The 20,709-nt window shown below is 36.7% G+C and overlaps 1 long non-coding RNA gene across 1 annotated transcript in view; it reads left to right on the top strand.

Moving 5' to 3' along the window:
* Positions 1-20,709, top strand: part of LOC139046368 (uncharacterized) — a 201,160-nt gene that overhangs the window by 122,562 nt on the left and 57,889 nt on the right. Inside the window, exon 3 of the long non-coding RNA XR_011506338.1 lies at positions 18,528-18,618. This is a non-coding gene — a long non-coding RNA (uncharacterized lncRNA). The remainder of the gene's footprint in view (positions 1-18,527; positions 18,619-20,709) is intronic.

The raw sequence follows: 20,709 nt of genomic DNA, 5'->3' as shown, positions 1-20,709 counted from the left end.
TAATTGAGTAACAACATAATCTATTAACATCTCATACAATCCCTGGGTAGGTATTTTTATAATGGGAGTCGGCCATCTTCCAAAAAAATTGAAGTCTTAGAAAACTTAGTTTCAGTTTGGCTTTTCCTGATGAGCCTTCTCTGGAAAATTACTACAGTTCCTCTGCTCAATGGCCAGATATGAACTGGGTTTACATCATTGATGATTAGATGTTTGAGGAGGGGAAATAGAGCCCACTGTGAAGGCTGTGCTCTTCACATATAATGTTTCCTGCTTTAAAAGAGGTCAAAACAGTACTTCTCAACTATTTCTGTTGTGCAAAATAATTAGATCACCTCCCCTATTCATGTCACCCTGCTTCTTACTTGTGCTTTCTCTTTTTTTTCCAGTTTGTATATCTCTCAGTATTTTACATATAGATTGGGGAGGTGGGTAGATGATGCCAGATATTACTCTGAAATAGATTCCAATTTTGAGACAGAAGAACATGAGTTGAAATTCTGATTCTCACTTTAATTAGCTGCATGGCCTTAGGCATGTCACTTCGTTATTCTGAATTGTTTCCTTGCAACTAAAGTATCATTAGTGATATCTGCTTCTCAGGTTATTCTAAGGAGTAAATTAAATTATGTTTGATATGCATTGTATCTCCTTGCCTAACTAGGCTTTCGATTGGCTACCCCATCTGGTATAGTCTTTACTAAAATCCATAAGAAGATTTCCAATCTTCCTTTTTTAAAAATCCAGAGTGTTTACAATGAACTACCAGCATTGAAATTTCTACCTACCTCTCCTCAAAAAAATAACAGACTGATAGATAGACAGACAGATGCAAGCACATGCGTGTGCACGCACACAAGGCTTTTGTTTGTATTGAAGATCTTGTTTCTTGATCATTTCTCTCTCCCACTAGTTCCTTTTTAGCCACACTGCCATCCTCGCATTCTTTAGTCTTACAGAATTACTTTTGCCTTAGGGCGTTTGAACTTGTTCTTCCCTTCCTGAAAACTTCTTGCCCCAGATATCATGATGGTTTACCCCCTCACTTCCTTCAGGTTTTTGCTTAAATGTTACTATCTGAGTGAGTCCTTTTGTGACCGTGCTGTTTAAATTTCCCATCTGCTCCTCACTCCACCCTCCCAGAACTACCTATTTCTCTTGTTTGCGTATCTTCTTTTCTCTCTTCTTTAATTGTCCCTTATTGTGTATCATATGAAATTACCCCAAAACATATTGACTTAAAACAACAGACATTTATTTTGTCACATTTTCTGTCGGTCAAGAGGGCTGGAGTAGCTGCCTGTGGTTCAAAGTCTCGTGAGATTTCAGTCAAACTCAGGGCTGTCTGTGGTTGTGGCTTTGTCTGAAGGTTTGCTCAAGGTGGAACACATTTTCAAGTTTACTCACGCAGTTATTAGCAGGATTCAGTTCCTTGTGGAGTGTTGGATCAAAGGCCTCAGTTTTTTGCTGGCTGTTGGCCAGAGTCCTCCCTCAGTTCTTTGCCACATACACCTTTCCATAAAGCAGCTTACGACACGGCAGCTGGCTTTCCTCAGAGACAGCAAGCAAGAGTGAAGGAGTAATTCCAAGATGGAAGCTTCAGTGTGTTTGTAACCTATCTCTGAAGTGACACATTTGCCATACACTAGTAAAAGTAAGTCACTAGGTCCAGCCCACATTCAAGAGAAAGGTTTTACACAAGTAGGTGAATGCCAAGAAGTGGGTGGGGATCATTGGGGGCCATCTTAGAGGCTGCCTACCACACCACCCTAGTAGGGAATTTTGTCTGTTTTGTCCACTGTTATATCCCAAGATTTTATAACGACGCCTTGTGAATAGTATGTTTTCCATATGTATTTGTTGAATGAGTGTTTCTAATCCAGAATCTGCACAGAGCTGGTGTTAAATAAATGATTACTATGATTATAAGGTCCTTTTTTTTGCTGGGAAAGATTTGCTCTAAGCTAACATCTGTTGCCAATCTTCCTCTCTTGTTTTTGCCCTCGCCAAAGCCCCATTACATAGTTGTATATTACAGTTGTAAGTCCTTCTAGTTCTATGTGAGGCACTGCCACAGCATGGCTACTGACAGACAAGTGGTGTGGTTCCATGCCCAGGAACTGACTCCAGGCTGCCGAAGCCGAGTGTGCTGAACTTGAACTCCTAGTACATCAGGACTGGCTCATAAGTTCTTAAATATGCTTTTTTAAATAGTCATTCCTATTATTCCTTAGATTATTATATTAGATTTGAATTCTCATGATGTCACTGAATTAACAATGAGAAAGAGGACCCTAGAGTGCTTCCTCTAAAATTTTCATGTTTTGGGGATAATAATCTCCTCTGGCTAGCAAACCTGCAAATAATAGGAAGACCAGAATGACTATATGAAATACTTTGAGGCCAGCAAGAAAGTAAAGGATGATAGTACCCATCAAATTACACTGTACAGCAGTTGTTGGAAAAATGAGGTTCATGGAAAAAAATGTTTGAAAATTACTGATTCTCTCCTACTATAAGATTCTTGTTTCTATCATTATTTTTGTTTCTGGAGAAGTCTGAATTGCTGTTAAGGAACAAACATCTATTCCAAAAGGCTCTTTTACTTCATGAAAGGAAGGTGTAGCCCTCATATAGACATTGTTTACTGGAGATTTTATGCCTTTTAATACCATTGAACTGAGACCTGGGAAAATCATAGGAGTTAGAAACTAGCAGAAGAAGAACATCCATTGCAGAAAAAACATCTTGTTCCCATCTGAAGCTAGGTGAGATTCAACTGAAGAAATGTACACAGTTTGATGAGCTCAACAACATCTGTTTCTCTTGTTTTTAACTGTTCTTGTGAGTAAATGAATAAGTGACAGGTGCCGAAGAAGAAGAAGAATGCCAATAAAGCTCTTACTAGGGAAGGGATGTTGTCCTACGCAATGACAGAAAGCCTGGGTGTTCATAAGCCTGGCTTAGGAGAAGACAGAGAAGCCCACAGATCCCCAGCACCCATCCTGGGAGAGGTATCCTGTGAGTGGTCCAAGATAGTAGGCCCAGAGCGGGAGCTGGGAAATCAGACCTAAAGCAATCCCTGTGTGATGTTTTGATGGACTAGGAGAACAATGACTTTCACACTTTCTCTTTGGCTCGCCTTTGCTCTTTGTAGCTATTACTTCAGGTTAATAATCTGGTAGCTTCTTTTTTATGTTATTGCAGAAAACAAAGCAGTCACATTGTCAGGAACTTACACATCCACCTTTCAGTTATTCTGGAACTGAGATTACTTAAAGACTTTATTATCCATAGGGCAGATGAAGGTCTTTTTTGGCCCCTAGTGGCCATTGGCCCCAAGATATGGACACCAAAGCTTATGCCCAAAGCAGAAGGGTGCAACAACTGGGTGTTCACCACTGTACACTTACTTTTCTTGGATCACTGAGTGAGCTGAAACAACTACACAAGCACCTCCACTCCAGGACTAACTTGGCCTGTGCGAAAGCTCTACCTTGAAAAAGCTAAAGACTCTCACCCTCTGTAACCCAGATGGAGAGAGTTGGTCAGGGTGAGGCCCTCTTCACTTCCTCTGAGAACCCTATACTACAAGGGAGGCAGGGAGTGCTTTTCTTTGGAAAAACTTCCTTTGGAAAAACAAAAGCCTTGAGGGGATTAAGTGACATTTCTTAAAATGATACAGCTTATTAAGGCCAGAATTGTAATTTTAAACAAGCAATCAGGAAGTGCTGGGGAAAAAAATACTTAAATGATCATATCAAGAATAAAAATAAACTACTCTTTCGGAGCCATGAGATTATAAAGATGACATATTTTCTTTGATATATAGAAGTTAAACTGATGAGTGTCTGAAGAGAATACACCTAGTTTCTCAGCAAACAATTGAAATATTAGATCATTTTAATTATATTAAGATTACTCCTGTGTAAGCTGCAATAGCATTTGTGCAGCAGCAATGGCATTCAAGAAAGTTTAAGTTCACAGGAGTTGAAGGCTTTAATTAGAATTGAAAAATAGGAACACTGATGTACAATTCCTTTTAGAATAGATCCTAGCTTCATTTAATTTAGAATTAGAAGATTTGCAAAAGAATGAGACAAATATGGTTAGGCTAGAGGTAGCAAAAAAGTGTAAAAACAGTCAGCAGAAATGTGCTAAATAAAAGCTGTTATTTACATTAGCACTTAGAGTAAACAAGAAAAAAGATTGTTTTACTAATAAAGACAAAGGTAACAATGCAGTTGCAACAATTCAGGTTTTTAAAACTATATTTCAATCATTTAGGAGGCATTAATGAAAACTGCTGTTAAACCAAATATAAACAACTGTGAAAGCAAAGAAGTAGTGTTGTCTAGCGGATAGAGTGTTGAACTAGAAATGCCTGGCCTTGAAAATTTTGTTCAGCTGCATCTCTGACTCCTAAAGAGACTTTGGAAAAGAGACTTAATTTCTCAGTGCTACTGTTTTCTCCTCTGCAAAACGGAACCCATGAAATCTTAACAATATTTAACTTCTAGATACACTGTGTGAGGTATTGGTTCCGTTTCAGATATGCAGAAACTTGCAAAAAATTACCTAAATACTTTCTACCCATTTGTTTAGTCCTGCTACTCTTTCTTCAAAAAAGTAAGACCAGGGAATCTCCATCATGTTAAACAAATCAAAGTTGAGTTGCTCCCGTGGAATTGAGGCGCGTGCAGAACACTACCCTCCCTCCCACTTACCTACCCTCATCTGTTCCAGCCTGGCTGGTCCTAAAGGGAGTCCAACAGCCCCACAGCTCTGTTGATCCCAGCTTAAAAACATTCCTTTCCATGATGCTAACAGCTGGATACTTGGTATGATTCAAATAAATAACTTCTCATTCAGCTTTTTCATGTGTACTGTTTTAGTGGAATGATAATTTCAAAGCATATTAAACTATAGAATGCATGGTAGAAATTCAAAATTCAGTATCTCCACTTTTTTCTTCTCAACCTAAATGTAAGTACAAAACAAAATTATTGAATCCTGAGTTCAATATATTTCAATTTGTTGGGTGACACCAAACAATAAATATCTCTAGTCATGCATTCTTATTTTTAAAGAATTCAATTCAAAAGAAGGCTGAGTGACAGAAAGCTCTCCATGCTAATGATTAAAAGACCTGGGTTCGTGGATTCTAGCTCTGGTTCCTTCTTTATTGCCTACGTATTTTTGAAAACTTCATATAATCTATTTCTTCATATCCAAGAGATATACTGAATAGAGATAGTGTTTACAATGGTTACTAGAGTCAGGGCCCACGACCTCTTTGGTTATTTCAGTATAGGCACTGCATTTTCATCAAATCCTTTATTGATGAAAGAAAGAAAAGGAGACAGAAAAAATACATTATTCTCTGACAATAGGTTTTTAACATGGATATTCCCCATGCATCTCTGAAGTAAGACTGATTCTTGCATTCATGACTGTTGCCTGAAAGAAACAAAATAGTCATCCTTGAAGACAGTAGTATATTATTCATATAGCCTCATAACGCAGATCCATCTGAAGGGACAACATTTTAAGTTATTGCATTCTCTATTCAAAATTTTAATATGTCATTTTTTGCCAGTTCCTCCATACCATCTTCTGCCTCTCTGCTGGCTCACTTCCCGTCAAGTCACCCCCTCTTCTTCCTCCCGCCCTCACTTTCTTCAGTTTTACCTTTGGAACTTTCCAGCTCATGTATCAAAGCTCTAATTGGTTTCTGGATTTTCTGCAAACCTACAGTTGACTTTTTCTTAACTTTGCCCACATAGCTATAGAGTAAATTGTAGCCATGTAATTATACTAAAATTTGGATAACGTTTAAGTCAGTTAAAAGAATTAATGCATAGCCCATTAGATAAGAAGCTATTAGATGAGTAGTAGCAAAGTGGGTGTTGGCATTCTTACACTTCTCTACTGAAATCCCAGAAAATTAAAAGCATCAAAAGAGAGAGCAGTTTGACTGTCAATACTACATTATTACTCATGTCCTGACCAACTCTTCTTTGTGTAACATTCACTCTTATAATTAGGACTAAAGAGAAGACACTGCATTAGCACTCTCTTTATCAGAGCTTATTAAGAGTATTTTGAACTAAATGTCTTAAAATTGTTTGAATGTAAAAATAAGAGTTATTTTGATTATATAGATGACATCTTTGTCATTTGAAAAGTACCAAAACAAAAATTCCTAAACTTTAAACTTAAATATGCTCTTTTATTCAACTGCAATGAAAATGCAACACGCTGTTATATTATTTTTTAATATACACAAAATCTTCACCATGTTTTCTACAAAAATACTTCAAAGTCTAATATTTTGGCTATTTTACTTGTATATAACTCAGTTGAGGATAAAAACTCTCAGGTTCGGTGGCCTGGTGGTTAAGTTTATTGTGCTCTGCTTGAGTAGCCCGGGTTTGGTTCCTGGGTAGGGACCTACACCACTCATCTGTCAGTGGCCATGCTGTGATGGTGGTTCACATACAAAAAGAGGATTGGTAGCAGATGTTAGCTCAGGGTGACTCTTCCTCAGCAAAAAAATGAAGAAAAAACAAGTTCTTGGGTTCGAGTTAGGGAAGTACATTTAAGAGTATGTATAGTGATTTTATTTATATGTTGGAATAATTTATTATTTTTAACGATGATATGCTTAGGTTAACACTGACTGTAAATACCACTGCATAAGTCTTCAGCCAATTTCTTAAACCTCTATCTTGTTCTTTAGTTCCTGATTTCAATTATTTTAAAGTCCTATAGTCACTAAGAGGAAACTCTATGACTGATGTCAAATACTTTAAGAAATATAACAGAATGCACCTAAACTTGAAAAACAAATATTATCATTTGAGCCTACTGGTTTCCATTATTATCTTATACAGTGTCATTAGCAACATAAATACCATCATTAAAATGTGGAGAAAGTATATCAGAATTCATTGTAAGCAGTCGCCAAAGATGGTGTTGCTCAATTTGACCCCAAATCTTACCAAGAACAAACCTTGAAAATATTACTGGATTCTTTTCTCTCCATTTTCTTTAAACAAAGTTCCCCTGACCCAGAGTTGTTTTTGCGTCGTCTTCTGCCCTGATATCAGATTTTCACATGATCCTTCTTCAGCCTTCACATATACTAGGCCATTATAACAGATTCATTCAATCATGGCCTTCTAACTCGAACACTTCTAAATGAATGGGAAAGACATCAGCCACCTACCTTCCATATTACAGAGGAACAACATCTGGTAACTGGTGTTCCCTTTTCTAATCATGTAGTTTCAGTCAACCTGCATAAAAAATAAAAAGCATCTGCATTCCGCTAGTCACCTTGGAATAGAATTTTTAGAGGACAGCAGCAGTCTTACACTTGCACTGTTCAATGCAGCACCTAGCACTTCCCGGATGCTTAATAAATATTGAACAACCCAGCAATCAAGCCCTCCAGGCAATGGCTGCAGTTGCTAGTTGACACATATGCAGACTGTACACAGTAGGAATTGCCAATCAAACAGCCAGATCTGAACACACAGAAAATAGCAGAGACAATAACGGCAGCATCACCTTCAAATCTAAAGGACAATCTATATGTATATATTGTGCTACGTATGAATTTAAAAGTATTCATGGTTTCCTTTGCATTCCACTGTGCATTTACATAACTCGCCACATGAGAAATTAGCCAATGCGCACTCTCCTCTTCAGTGAATATGCTTAACAACAGTCTCAAATTATTTTTTAAATAAATAATGACTTTGCCTGAACTAAATCCAAAATTGTCCTGGGTACAGGTTATTTAACCCTTTTATGCCATCAAATGTGGAATTCCTCCAATTCTACATACTTACAATTACTCACTCGTGAACTCTGCGGGCCTGAGAGTCCACTGCATGAAATATGTCTCTTCATGAACATGTGTACTTAGGAATTACAAATACAAACTTTACCTTTAGCACAAAGTGGTTACTTTGAAACTTAAACCTCTGTAATTAAAAACTCTCGTTTGGATTTCAGACAATTAAGATACCATTTCATAAACTGTGTTACTGCCCCTTTTACAACATCATCTACCTAGTGGCCTCAAAGAGTTAATGAATTTCAATATCCCTAATCTTTGTGCAAAAGTTTAGCTTTTCCTAAGGGATCCGACTCAGTTTTTAGAAGTAAAAATTGAGCTCCATGTAAAAAGCAAGACAACAGGATATGATGGCACTGAGGGGTTGGGAAAAACCTTAGCGTGCCCATCGTTTCTCTTCTCACCTACATCTTCCTGTGATCCCTGTTCTGTAGCAACTCTTTAGTGAATACTGCTTGAGCTGCTTAAAATTATACATTCAATGTCGGCTTTTGCTCTAAGGAATATTTAATGTGAGGCATCATTCACTTTTGCATAGAAATTAGAAATTAGCTCTGCAGTGTGAAAACTGGCTTCAGGTGAATTCTACTTTAAAAAAATGCAAGTGAGAACAGGAAGAACCTGAAAGCAAGCACAACAGTCAGAAGAGAATCACCACCAGCAGCTGGAGGGTCCGGTATATTCAGAAAATTGTTGTATATCTAGATGAGTGGAGTCTGTTTACCGTAGAAAAAAAATTACATTCAAATTAGGAAAAATAAGAGCCCTGGCATATCTAAGGCGTGCACAGCATTTTTCTTTTTTACTACCTTATAGTCTCAGGAAAATGTTGAACTTGATTCACCCTTTGACATTTAAGGAGGCACTGAAAATACACTCAGCATAGTGAAGAGCTTGTCTTGTCTTTGCTCTTTAAAATACATCTTGATACACTCTTATTCCTCCTGACCAGCGGGTAATATTGAGTCACCTGACCCAAACACTATCCTTGGCTGACTTGGATCATTTATTCAATATTTACTGAGTGCTTATGATGTGCCTGGCATGGTAACAGTTTCAAAGTGTAAATGAGGAAGACATGCCCCCTCCGCTCTTAGGAAACACACTCCAGAGGAGGAGAGAGACATATATAAATCCTTACAATGCAACGTGGTAAAGGCTAAAATAGAGACGTGAATAAAGTCATCTTGGAAGCAAAGAGTAGGGAGCAGCTAGTCAGGGGTGGTAAATGAGAATAAAGAGTGAGTAGGTTTTGAATAGAATTGAAAGAATGAGCAAAGAGGGGTGTACCTTCCAGCAAGAACGAGCAGTTACCTACATCCCCCAATACTTTCTCCACCAGTTCCTTCAGAATATCGCCTTGTAGTGCAACACAAGTGGATGGGGGTGGAGGGCAGAGTTATCCTTCACTTTAAAAGGGAAAAATACTTAGGATATCTCTGAAGGGTTTGATGCTAATCTTTTTGCCACTCAATAGGAGGTGGTTTCCACCAATTTCCCTAATGTCAGCAAAAATGGTAGAGGTCACTTTTAAGCTTGGCACTAGGGATACAAAGATGAGCAGAGTTTGGCCTGGAATTCCAATGCTATCTGTTAAGTGCAATTATAAAGAGATGCATTCGGTGCAATGGGAACATGAAAGGAAACAATTAGGGAGGCATCAGAGAAGGAAGGTGTCTTCCTTCCAAGACATGATGTCTGACTTGAGTCTCAAAGGAGGAGTAAGACATAGACAAAAAAAGATGGAAGAGGAAACCAGGCAGAGGAAGTGGATGAAGTAATACATGGAAGCATCAAATAGCACTGTGTGTACCAGGCTCTTCAAAAAGTTAAGTATTACGGAACATAAGGAAGAAGACAGGAGACACAGGTGAACCTGGGCTGGCAAAGAGACATCAGATGCTTGGGAGATATTACAAGCCTTTGAAAAGAGTCTTCATGTTAAATTATAGTCAGTGGACAGACATTTTTTAAATAAAATTGATATCTTGAAAGTTTACTCACTTGCCAAGGTTTCAGAAGAAGTAAGTAGCAGAACCAGAGGTCAGATTCAAATCTGTCATCTCCAGAGTTCACCCTCGTGACCGCTACTCCATAAGTGGCTGTCCTAGGGTTGGGAGGCTATTTTCAGATCATCCATCAACTTAACTTTCCTTTTCATTTCTCTTGTTATCCATCTATGATAGTATAGGAGGAGTAGGGTTGAGGAGGGAAAAAAAATCATGCTATACCAGGAATGTGTTTGGGATTTACAAAGATGGCAGATGTGAAATTGTTGGGAAGAAGCATGCCACACAAGTACTAATGTGATATCAGAAGCCAGTGATTTTATTTTCCTGCTAAAGCAACAGAGTATTATGAAATTAAAGTCATAATTGGGCCCAGAATGCTAATAGGTGCAGCTGTATAACCCAATCAGTAAACAAAGAAGATGACAGAGAGAAAGGAAATAGAATATAAGAAGGCACGGCAACTGAATATGCAGCCCAGATAATTTGAAGAGGAAGAGTGATGGATGTAACTTTATCATAAAACATATAAAATAATGCTTCTCAGATAGAGAAATTATTTTTCTTCTCTGACAATGATATAATTAGAAATATTGGATTTAAGTCTTTGGAGAACACTAGTTTACATGGTAGAAAATGCTTTAACAGAAAGGTCAACTGCAGAATACAAGAATTTCGATATATGTGGAAGGAAAGATACATTTCAGATTTTCAGTTTGCACTTTTTCAGACTAATTGGATCTATTCTACACCTGCTGGAATCCTTCAACATTTAGCAGGGGCTGACGCACACAGATGATTTAACGGGGGCCCTTTCTGCCCTAAGTTTTCAATGATGCTCTGACATCATATCAAGTTTTGCTAGAATACTCTCCAGGAAAATGGTTGGCTGCACTCTCTGAAAGAGCAACATCGTGTCAATAATGGCTGACAATTGAAGGAAACTATGATTACTCTCAAACACAAAGACAACTTGCCCTTTCCTTTTCCTCCTTCTCTGAGTGAAATATGGAAGGGGGGAAAAGGTGTTGAAGTTAAAACATGAATTCAAGAATCTGCAGGAGCTACACATGCTCTCTGATCTTGTGTTAGTCAACATCTCTTCTGTCCAGTAATTGGTCAGATTCAAAATCGGAAAGGGGTAAAATAAATGTCTTGAAGGATATAGATGGAGTTTTAAAGCTTCCGGTTTGAATACAAAACATGTATTATTAAGCTAGGGTTTGTCAAAGAGGGACATCCTTCTGAAATCAATTTGTTATGAATTCATTTGAAAATGTAGTGACAAATACTCAGCTGAAGACCAGCATTCCAATCTGTGCATACATATTCATCAATTTCTTTAGGAAAATATTGCAGGTGGCACTAAGAGAAATTTGTATTTTGGCACTGATCTTGTTCATTTCTTAGATGCAACATGTTATAGACAGAGCCTAGGTCAGTTGGACTATAAGTCCTTCTCAAAAATAGTTATCCAGTGCCTGATTTTTTTTAAAGACATTGTTAGGGACAGTGGAGAATATGATGATGTACAAGACATCATCTTTGTCCTCAAGGAACTTATAAAAATTGGAGAGAAATAGTTGAATACATCAAAAGACTTTAATGTAAAGTTTTACAAGTTTTTGATACAGAAAATAGGAATCGGCGGAGTGATAAAGACAATTATTCTTTACAATCTAATTCATAGTCTACATAAAATGACGGTGATTTGGTCCTGCACCTGTAAATCTCAACCAGGCCTCAGTATTGCTGGCACATGTTTGCTTTCCACAATTTTTTTTTTTTTTTTGAGGAAGATTAGCCCTGAGCTAACATCAGCTGCCAATTCTCCTCTTTCTGCTGAGGAAAGTTGGCCCTCAGCTAACATCCGTGCCCATCTTCCTCTACTCTATATGTGGGACGCCTACCACAGCATGGCTTGATGGGATCCGAACCCAAAATCCCCAGGCTGCCGAAGCAGAATGTGCAAACTTAACCGCTGCGCCCCCGGGCTGGCCCCCACTTTCCACAGTTTTAAACAGCCATTTTGCAGCCTTTACTTCTCAGACCATCTACATACCTCCCCAACTCAGCCCCACACTTTATAAACATTAATAGAAATTCTCATAATTCAGACCACCTCACTCGCCTGCTTATAACTATATGATAGCTTCTCATTACTTTAAAATAGAATCCAAAGCTTTACCATAGCCCACAAAACTGCAGATGGTCTGTCACCTGCCTACGTCTCTTTCCTTTTTATACTTCTTTCCCCTCAGCACTCCAACCTCACTGACCTATTTCACTTCCGTGAATGGGCCCTCTTCATCGCTGCCTTGTGCCTTTGCACCTGCAGTTCCCTCTGCCCAGAGCATCCTTCCCCTTGATTTTCTCCTCATCAGCCTTTTGTCATCATTCAGTTCTCAGCTCAGATGTCACCTCTTAAGAAAGCCCTTCTCTTACCATCTTATCTAAGAAGCTCCCACCATTCCCCTCCGCCTAAAACAAGCATTTTCTACCACATAAAGCTTGTCTTATTTTTATTTTTTGACTGGGAAAGATTCGCCATGAGCTAACGTCTATTGCCAATCTTCCTCTCTTTTTTTCACCCCAAAGTCCCAGTACATAGTTATATATTCTAGCTGTAAGTCCTTCCAGTTCTTCTATGTGAGCTGCCACCTCAGCATGGCTACTGACAGTTGAGTTGGTGTGGTTCCATGCTCGGAACCAAACCTGGGCCTCTGAAATGGAGCGTGCTGAACTTTAACCACTAGGCAATCAGGCCTGGATCAAGCTTATCATTTTTTAAAATCCATCCAGAACTACGGTTTTATTGGGACAATCTTGATATACTCACTGCATGTTAAAACATAGGAGTAAATACAGTAGCAGTTATCTCAGCACACAAGTCCATTATTTCAAGACTTACAAATCTATGTTTTTCTTTAGTCTCCAATATCTTATCAAAGTCTATTCTCAAAAACAATGCGTCAATCACTTATACCTTACTGCTTTTTAAATAAAAATTGCATATATTTAGCTGTACAACACGTTATGATATACATATATGTAATTAAATGACTACTACAGTCAAACTAATTAACATATCCATCTCCTCACGTAGTTACCATTTTTTTGTGTGTGTGATGAGAGCACTTGAGATCTCTTTCAGTTTACAATACAGTATTATTAACTGTACTCACCATGCTGTACCTTAGATCTCTAGAACCTATTCCTCCTACATAATTCCAATTTTGTACCCTCTGACTAACATCTCCCCATTTCCCCCACCCTTCCCACCTCTTTTAACCATTGTTCTACTCTCTGCTTCTATGAATTTGACTTTTTTAGGTTCTACATACAAGTGAGATCATTCAATATTTTTCTTTCTGTGTCTGGCTTATATTTTTTCTCCTTAGCACCATGGCTGCCTGCAAGTGTCTTGTTTAGTTACTTACTTTTGTTTTACCTTCCTTGTCCTATCAGAACAGAAGTTCTGGTGGCAAAGGAACCTGCCTGACACTCTTGCCCTATGCCTGGCTTATAGAGCTTAAGAAACATCTGCTGATTGAATGAATCGATGCATAACTAAAAGAATGGCAAAGCTTGAAAGCAAATGTGCAAAAGAGAGAAAAAGAAATCATGCCCTTTGTAGGTTAAGCCTTCCACAGGAGTTAGAGAAGTATAAGCTTCCAATTTGGGTATTCAGATGTGTAGAAAATATTTCATCTTTGTTGTCAGTCACGTGGGTGGTTATTCTAAAGCATTAGATAAATCTGGCTTATCTGTGCTTTGAGTTGATAGAGAATCAAAAGGATTAAAAGATATTTGTAAAATGATACTGGTTTTAATTTGCATAATTTCCACCCACTAATTTTACACCCATGTGTTTCTGGTAACGTTCCCTCTGTCCAGATGAGTTGGACAGATCATCCACCAGTAATAAATTTGTGAATGTGATGCAGCACAATTACATACTCATCAATATGCTGAAGGTTGCAAACACCATTGAATAACTAATGTTCTGTCCACTATCCAGAAACCAAGGGTGTGACATTCTTCTCTAAGCCCCTAAAATATAAGTAGATTCTAATTTTACCCTAGCTATGCTACCAAAAAGCTGAAAGAGAATATTAACTGTTACAGTATATAGTAGGACTTAATGCTTTTCTTAATGAGAGTGAAAGTTATATTCAGTGAAATATATGTTCCTTTTAATGTTTCTTAATTTAATATTTAATATTTCATTAATGCAGACTTAGGGAGAGAAAAGAAGAAATCTAAAAGGTCCAAATCAGAGCAAGCAGTCAAAATTATTAAAATACTTCTCTGCACATTTTTCTTTGCATACATTTAACATGAATCTCAGCAATAGCTTCAAAAAGTGAGTACCTCTTAAAAGACTTTTAGTTACTTTTAGAACCACTCTCTGGGTTCTTGTAGCCACTTTAAAATTAAGGTGGCTTGAGGAGAAACTCCTACCATTCCTGAAAAGAAGCTTTTTAAGTAAAAATCATTTTTTCTTTTCTTAATTTTATTCTTCCACCTATTTCCTTTAATGTGCTTACTGATATAATGCAGGATAATGCTGCTCGTAAGTTCTGAACATGTAGTTATGGACTGATAATTTCATAGGTTAGAACATTCGGTCAGAACACTCATTAGATTACCACGTCCTCTATCCTATTCTATAATTTTTCGTATATCCATATGTCTATCGAAACACAAAAGACAGTGGTTGTTCTCTGCTGAGAGATGAAATGGAAATCTCCATTACAATGAATTGTCTCCTGTATGAATACTCTACATTTTCAGCTGTCTTCACTGTATTAAGTGATGTCATCTTGTGGATTTTTAGCCTTGTCTAAACTGCTCTTGCAATGACACTAATAATGAAAGGATACATCGTGAGGAGCAGTTATTAATATATAGCACTAATAACATAAAACATTGTTTTGTCTAGTAGTACTATATTACATGAAAAACTGCCCTATCATGTTCATTTACTGTCAACATAGTCTACACTTGGAGAAATATATTTTGAAAGGGAAGTTGGTTAACTCTTTTTAAAGTCTTGTGAAAAGTGGTTTTGAAATTACTATATATCACTAACCAAGCCATTACATAAATTTGCTTTCGTGAATGAGGATCGATCTGAGAAGCAAAAGTTTAATAATACAAAATGAATATGAACTATTCAAAAAGGAGTAGGCATTTAATATTTTCCTTTAATGAAAATGTTGATAATAAAAGTGGAAATGTCTTACCAATTTGGAGCTTTTTGCAATTTTGTACTTCCCACTCATGTAACTATAACAAAATGCTCTGTAATATGGAAAGAGCATGGAAATCTCCATATTGAAATATACTGAATCAATATATGCCTTTGTCAGCTAGAATTTTTCTTGCTAATTGCCTATGCAAACTTTTTGCTGTCAAGAGAGAGATTAGAAAGGGAGAAAATTGAACCAAATTTTATTAATCAATAACTAACAGCAGAATATGAAATGTTTAAAGTTGTGTTAGGGACTCCAATGAAATGAGTAAAATGGCCATGGCCCTTAAAAAACTAGTCTTTTAGTAAGCCTAGCGCACACTAGAAGGCCACATAAGGACTGTGTAAGAAGGCACTCCAATTTTTGGTACCAGAATTCATTTTACGCTGTCTCCCATTTCTCTGTCCCACTATTTCTCTCTGTTGGTCTTCCTGGTTTCTCCACCCTCCAGTTCTTTTAAGGTTACCCGTTAGATCTCAGTCCCTGCCCGCTCCCATAGTTTGGCAAAGTGATTCCACTTAGTTATCCTAGCAGACCTCTGCGCCTGAAAGGCATGATTTCCAGTGTCTACCTGGTGGCTTTATGAACGCCAATCACAGGCAAGAGGAAAGGTCGTACCCCTCATTAGCCTTTTATTTCCTCCACATGGGCCCTCCCCACCTCAAGCTAGTTCAGTGGTTCCTCAGCTTGGTCCTAGCTGGCTCTTCCTGGGATGACAGAAAGGAACCAACAAAGGCATGTAGCTCTCAGGGTGGCAGAGCCCTCTGTAGGGAGTTGTGATTATAGCAGAGGGCTGTCTCGGGGGCGTTGCCAGAATATGTGGTGGGCACTTGACTAGGGCCTGAGGAATTTTCAGTGACTCAAACACATACTTTGTGATAGAGAAGAAATCTGTCATAGCTGTCTGCAAGTGTCATATGAAGCAAAAGGGCAAAAGTTCCACAGAAAAAAAAAGGAGTAACCAACAGGACTTCCATTTCCATAAAAATGCTACGTACGATATGTTTTAAATTAAATGCTCTATTTTTGAGTCTACAGCAAAAGATCAGCACCTATCTCAGGTTGTACCTGAGTAGAAAGAAGAATCAAGCAAACATTACTTAAGGAACTACGAGCCTAGACAACTTTACATTTCTAGTTCTTAGTACTGACCTGGCATATATAAGGTGACTACTAAGTTCATAAATGCTACACGAAAAATAAATGAATGAAAACGAGGGCCCAATCTGAGAAGAAAACTATAATTTCAACAAATAGGATGCTTGAAGAAAATGTTTTTCAAATAAAAACTGAAGAGATTGAATAAAAGATAATTTAGGTCATAAGAAAATAAGGCAAGAAGAAAATAATATGATCTGTGTACGTAGAAATAAAGGGAAGCATAGTTTTAAAACCAGACGCAAATATAGAATTGGCTATGAAAATGAATGTGGCATAATGCTCTTTTTAATCCTGTGAGCAGATTAACAATGACTGTAATCTATTCTCTGCACTCTGAAAGACTGAGAACCAAGGAGGTAAATTCAATAAGGGCAAAATATTTGTGCCACTAAAAAAAAGAAAAAGAAAAATCAACCAGTAAGATAGATCTTGATTGGCCTAAGAATGTGTCTCTCAAAAATATACTACAAAATATAAGCCCTTCAAAATAAATAACAATTATATTGCAAACCAACCCAAAGGCTACAGCTTGTAGTAAAAATGTTAAAATTCAAAGAGTACCTCAAAGTAACTAAAGAAAATTGTAACTTTATCAGTCTGATAAGTTCTCCGTCAGGATTTATTCATTTGCTATTTATTGTTAGCTCATTTGCTATTCATTTCTATTTGTACTTTTATCATCATAACTTAGCATTAATTACCACAGCATTAAAATAAAATGCCATTGTAATTCTATATTCAGGGCATAAATGTCTCAAAGTGACACCCACACTTAGCAATTTATCTACCAAACAGAAGTCCATTTACACTTTAAGGACCTTTTCTATAAATTAGTTTATTAATTATTTTTTAGAATTATCTAATTAATATAGATACTAAAGTATTTTCACGTTTTAAAAAAATTAGTTAGAAATTTGCACTCTAGCATCTAACAAGAATCAGAATTTCATCATTAATTGAATCTTGATAAGTGGAGAGAGAAAATAGTTTGCTTTTGGGGAGGAGCGTTATCTTTTTCTCACTGGAATACATTTAGTTAATTCTATTCTCTATCTAACCAAGTACAAATTATCTTCTCCAGCAATTTTTCAATATGACTTAGAGGTGTTCTTAAAATTAAGTCCCCTCTAATTTATCCCCATGTTATGATCACCTATTAAAAGCATAAAATTCAATACATTCACTGTTGCTACAACTCTACTCATTATTTTGGCTTCTACTTTCTTTGCAAACATGGCTAGTCAGCATACTGTTTATCTTTTGTCTGACGCTAATCTTAATTCAATAATACAGCCCTACTATCAGATATTGGAGTCTGTATCACCATAGGACTTGCTTGTTCAAGCTCCCATTGTGTGAGTGATCCCTGGGTTGCTCCATAACTCCCGGACAGGGAAAACCAAAGAGCACTGTGTCACTGATGAATACTAGTTGGGCCAAGAGCTCGGATCCAAGAGAATTTAACAATCAAACTTTGCAACTTCAAACTGATCTCCACCCACTATCTAAAAGCACTCTTTTATGTAAACACTAACCACCTCTCATCTTTCTGTTAGTAATTATCAAACTGTGGAGTATGAAAGAATCACCAAGCTCCACTGCCAGAAGTTCTGATACACAGGTCTGTGGGTAAGGTCCAGGAGTTACATTTTACCAATGAGTCGTGTAATGCCAATGCAGATGATTAATGCTCCACACATTGAGAAAGATGCTGAAACTCTATAAAGGGTTTTTACTGGAATAAGTCCATTTTATGAGGATATAATAATGAATCATAATTTGTTCATCTCCTTATGAGACTAAACTATAGTTTGATCATATTGCTCAATGATCAGAACAGGCTGATAGGAATATCTACAGAAAGGTACGCAGTCCCAAGGTGAGAACCAGAGTCTCTGGACGTGAAGGGAAGCATACGGTTCCGAAGAATTCTCGTAAAAGACCTGTCCCTTCTCCATCTACTAAGTTACTTAGGCCTATCTGAAACAAGTTTTAAAACTCAGGGATGGACCAAGACTCTCAAGAAGTGACTCTTCTCTGTGACTCTAAGCTTTTTAAAGTAATTTTGAGAAGGTTAAATATGTTTAAAGGTTTTAAGTATAAGTAATATTAATTGACAAATATTATAGCACTCTATAGACGTAGTATGAAGACTTACACCAAGTGTGTGTGAATGCATGTGTCAATCCTGTCACCTCAGTTTTAAGATGTATTACCTGTTGTGATTTACAGGTACAAGGACCTAAAAAAAGAACACACCACAAAATGGTCCAATTATACCCTGTTACCTGTATCAGTAATTGACAATTGCAGAGACATAAAGGTATGTGTGGGTCCAGAGTCCTCTTTTTGTTAATTGATTTGTGTGTAAATATGCTGGTACAATCTTGATTTTGTTTTAGGATTTCTAATGAGATTGAACTTGAATGCTTACTGCTTATGACCTAAAATATTTTAAAGTAGAGTTTGAAAATCTGCAGCTACTATTTTAGTTGTCTTAAAACATAAAGAATATTTAGGTATAGGTTAAATGTGTCTCCTTGCAGAAGTTAAAATAAATTTTCTTATAGTCTGGATAAATTAAATAGACAAATATAGCTGATAAAGGAGAAAAATCAGTTTAGTAGGTGAATAATTATTCATTCAATTTCTGGGAGAAGGAAAGTTATTGGTGATTTCTCCTTTTAGGAACTGGACAGATGTGGGTAGCAATTAAGGAATGGACTGGTACGTTCTAAAGCATTTTCTCCAAATAAACTGCACATTTTAACTGCATATATGTGTGGCTATATAAATTTAGAAATATAATATATCTACATATGTATGTATGCTATATAGTATATAGGTATATGAATATAATATGACATTATATGTAGTCATACATTGATCATTTTTTATCTGCATATGTGTGGCTATATAGATATATAAATATTATATTATATATAGTCACATTGATCATTTTACATCATTTTATGGATCGTATAATCTTATATGGACTACTAACAGTTTCTTTCTTAAAATCTTGAGCCAAATTGGCCCCAAATACCAACCAAGACATGAAGAAAATAGTTATGTGCAGAGAAAAATTTTCACTCAAATTATTCTGGAATAAATATTACTAGATATTTTAGAAGCAGTGTTAGGAAAGAGGTAATATTATGATATATTTTTCTCTCCCTTTTATGAAGGAATTTGACTTCCTGAAGCCCACTAAGCAGGAAGGAGAAATAAAAGAATCAATTACTGCCTAAATATTATAAAAAATCTTTGAAAAACTAATTTTTCTCTTGTGGAATAATCCTTGAATTCAAAAGAACTAAACAATGAAACTGGCAACATAAAGTATAATCTTAGTAGCTGGAAATTTTTTTTTTAAATACCTGCCTGTTTGACGTTTATTTCCATTTATGAAGTTGAATACTTGTATGGCAAAGTAAAAAATATTTGAACCCGTGAAGCCTCACTTCATTTCTTTACATTTAAATTTCAATCTGTGTGTGATGCATAACTTTTTAAATGTATGAGTTAGATGTATATGATTAGCGTATTTGTGGCCAACATTCAACTGCACCTTTTTTTGTAATATAATAAATTATAAGCACTCTGAGAACATTTATGTATAGAGTACCATTCTATATTTATCAGGCTATATATTTTCCTATCCCCATGGGTCCAATTAATTCACTATGCACATGATAGCACTGAGTAAATATTTGTTGAACAAAAAAAGGGGAAAGGTTATTATACTTATGTGAAGGAGATGTGATTAATATAAATGAAATACTCAAGAGTATTTAATAATTTATATCAATTAGAACCAAAAATATGTACAACATTTAGTTAAAGATACTTAGCAATACAAAGGGCTGTCCATTGAGTTAGGTAGCCAGACTCTCAGAGAGTGGGTATAGGAAAACTTCATTTGGAAAGTTATTAAAAGAGAGACAAGCACAGCTTTTAGCAAAGAACAATGAGGAGACACAAGCAGGGGCCATGGGGCATGATAACTTGAGGTGACTCATTGCAGACATAATAATATTAAAATCTTGGTTGTCAAATGTAGAAATTCAAATATGACAGAAAGGCTTGTCCAGCAGGAGCAAAATTAAGATCTAGAGTAAAACAAGAAATAAAGGCAGTTGAATAATTGGGGAACGAACTGGGGGAAAAGAAGGATTTTATGCCATTTTGAATGAAAAGCAGAAAAACAGCTCATCATTTTTGGCTTTCAGAATTGAATGACCTGAATTAAGAAGATTGTTGCAGTGGTAAAATTAGAAGGTGTGGTGGAAAGGATGGATTGGCATTCAACATCCATTCCACCTTCTTTCTAATGTGTTCTAATTCCAGACTCCCTTGCAGCTAGGATTTAGATATGATCTGGGTTGAAACAGTCAGAAGCACTCAAATGAGA

This window comes from Equus asinus, chromosome 2 (assembly GCF_041296235.1).
Source record: "Equus asinus isolate D_3611 breed Donkey chromosome 2, EquAss-T2T_v2, whole genome shotgun sequence".
Lineage (NCBI taxonomy): Eukaryota > Metazoa > Chordata > Mammalia > Perissodactyla > Equidae > Equus > Equus asinus.
The sequence above is the reverse complement of the archived record's forward strand: the minus strand, read 5'-3'. Positions and strand labels throughout refer to the sequence as shown.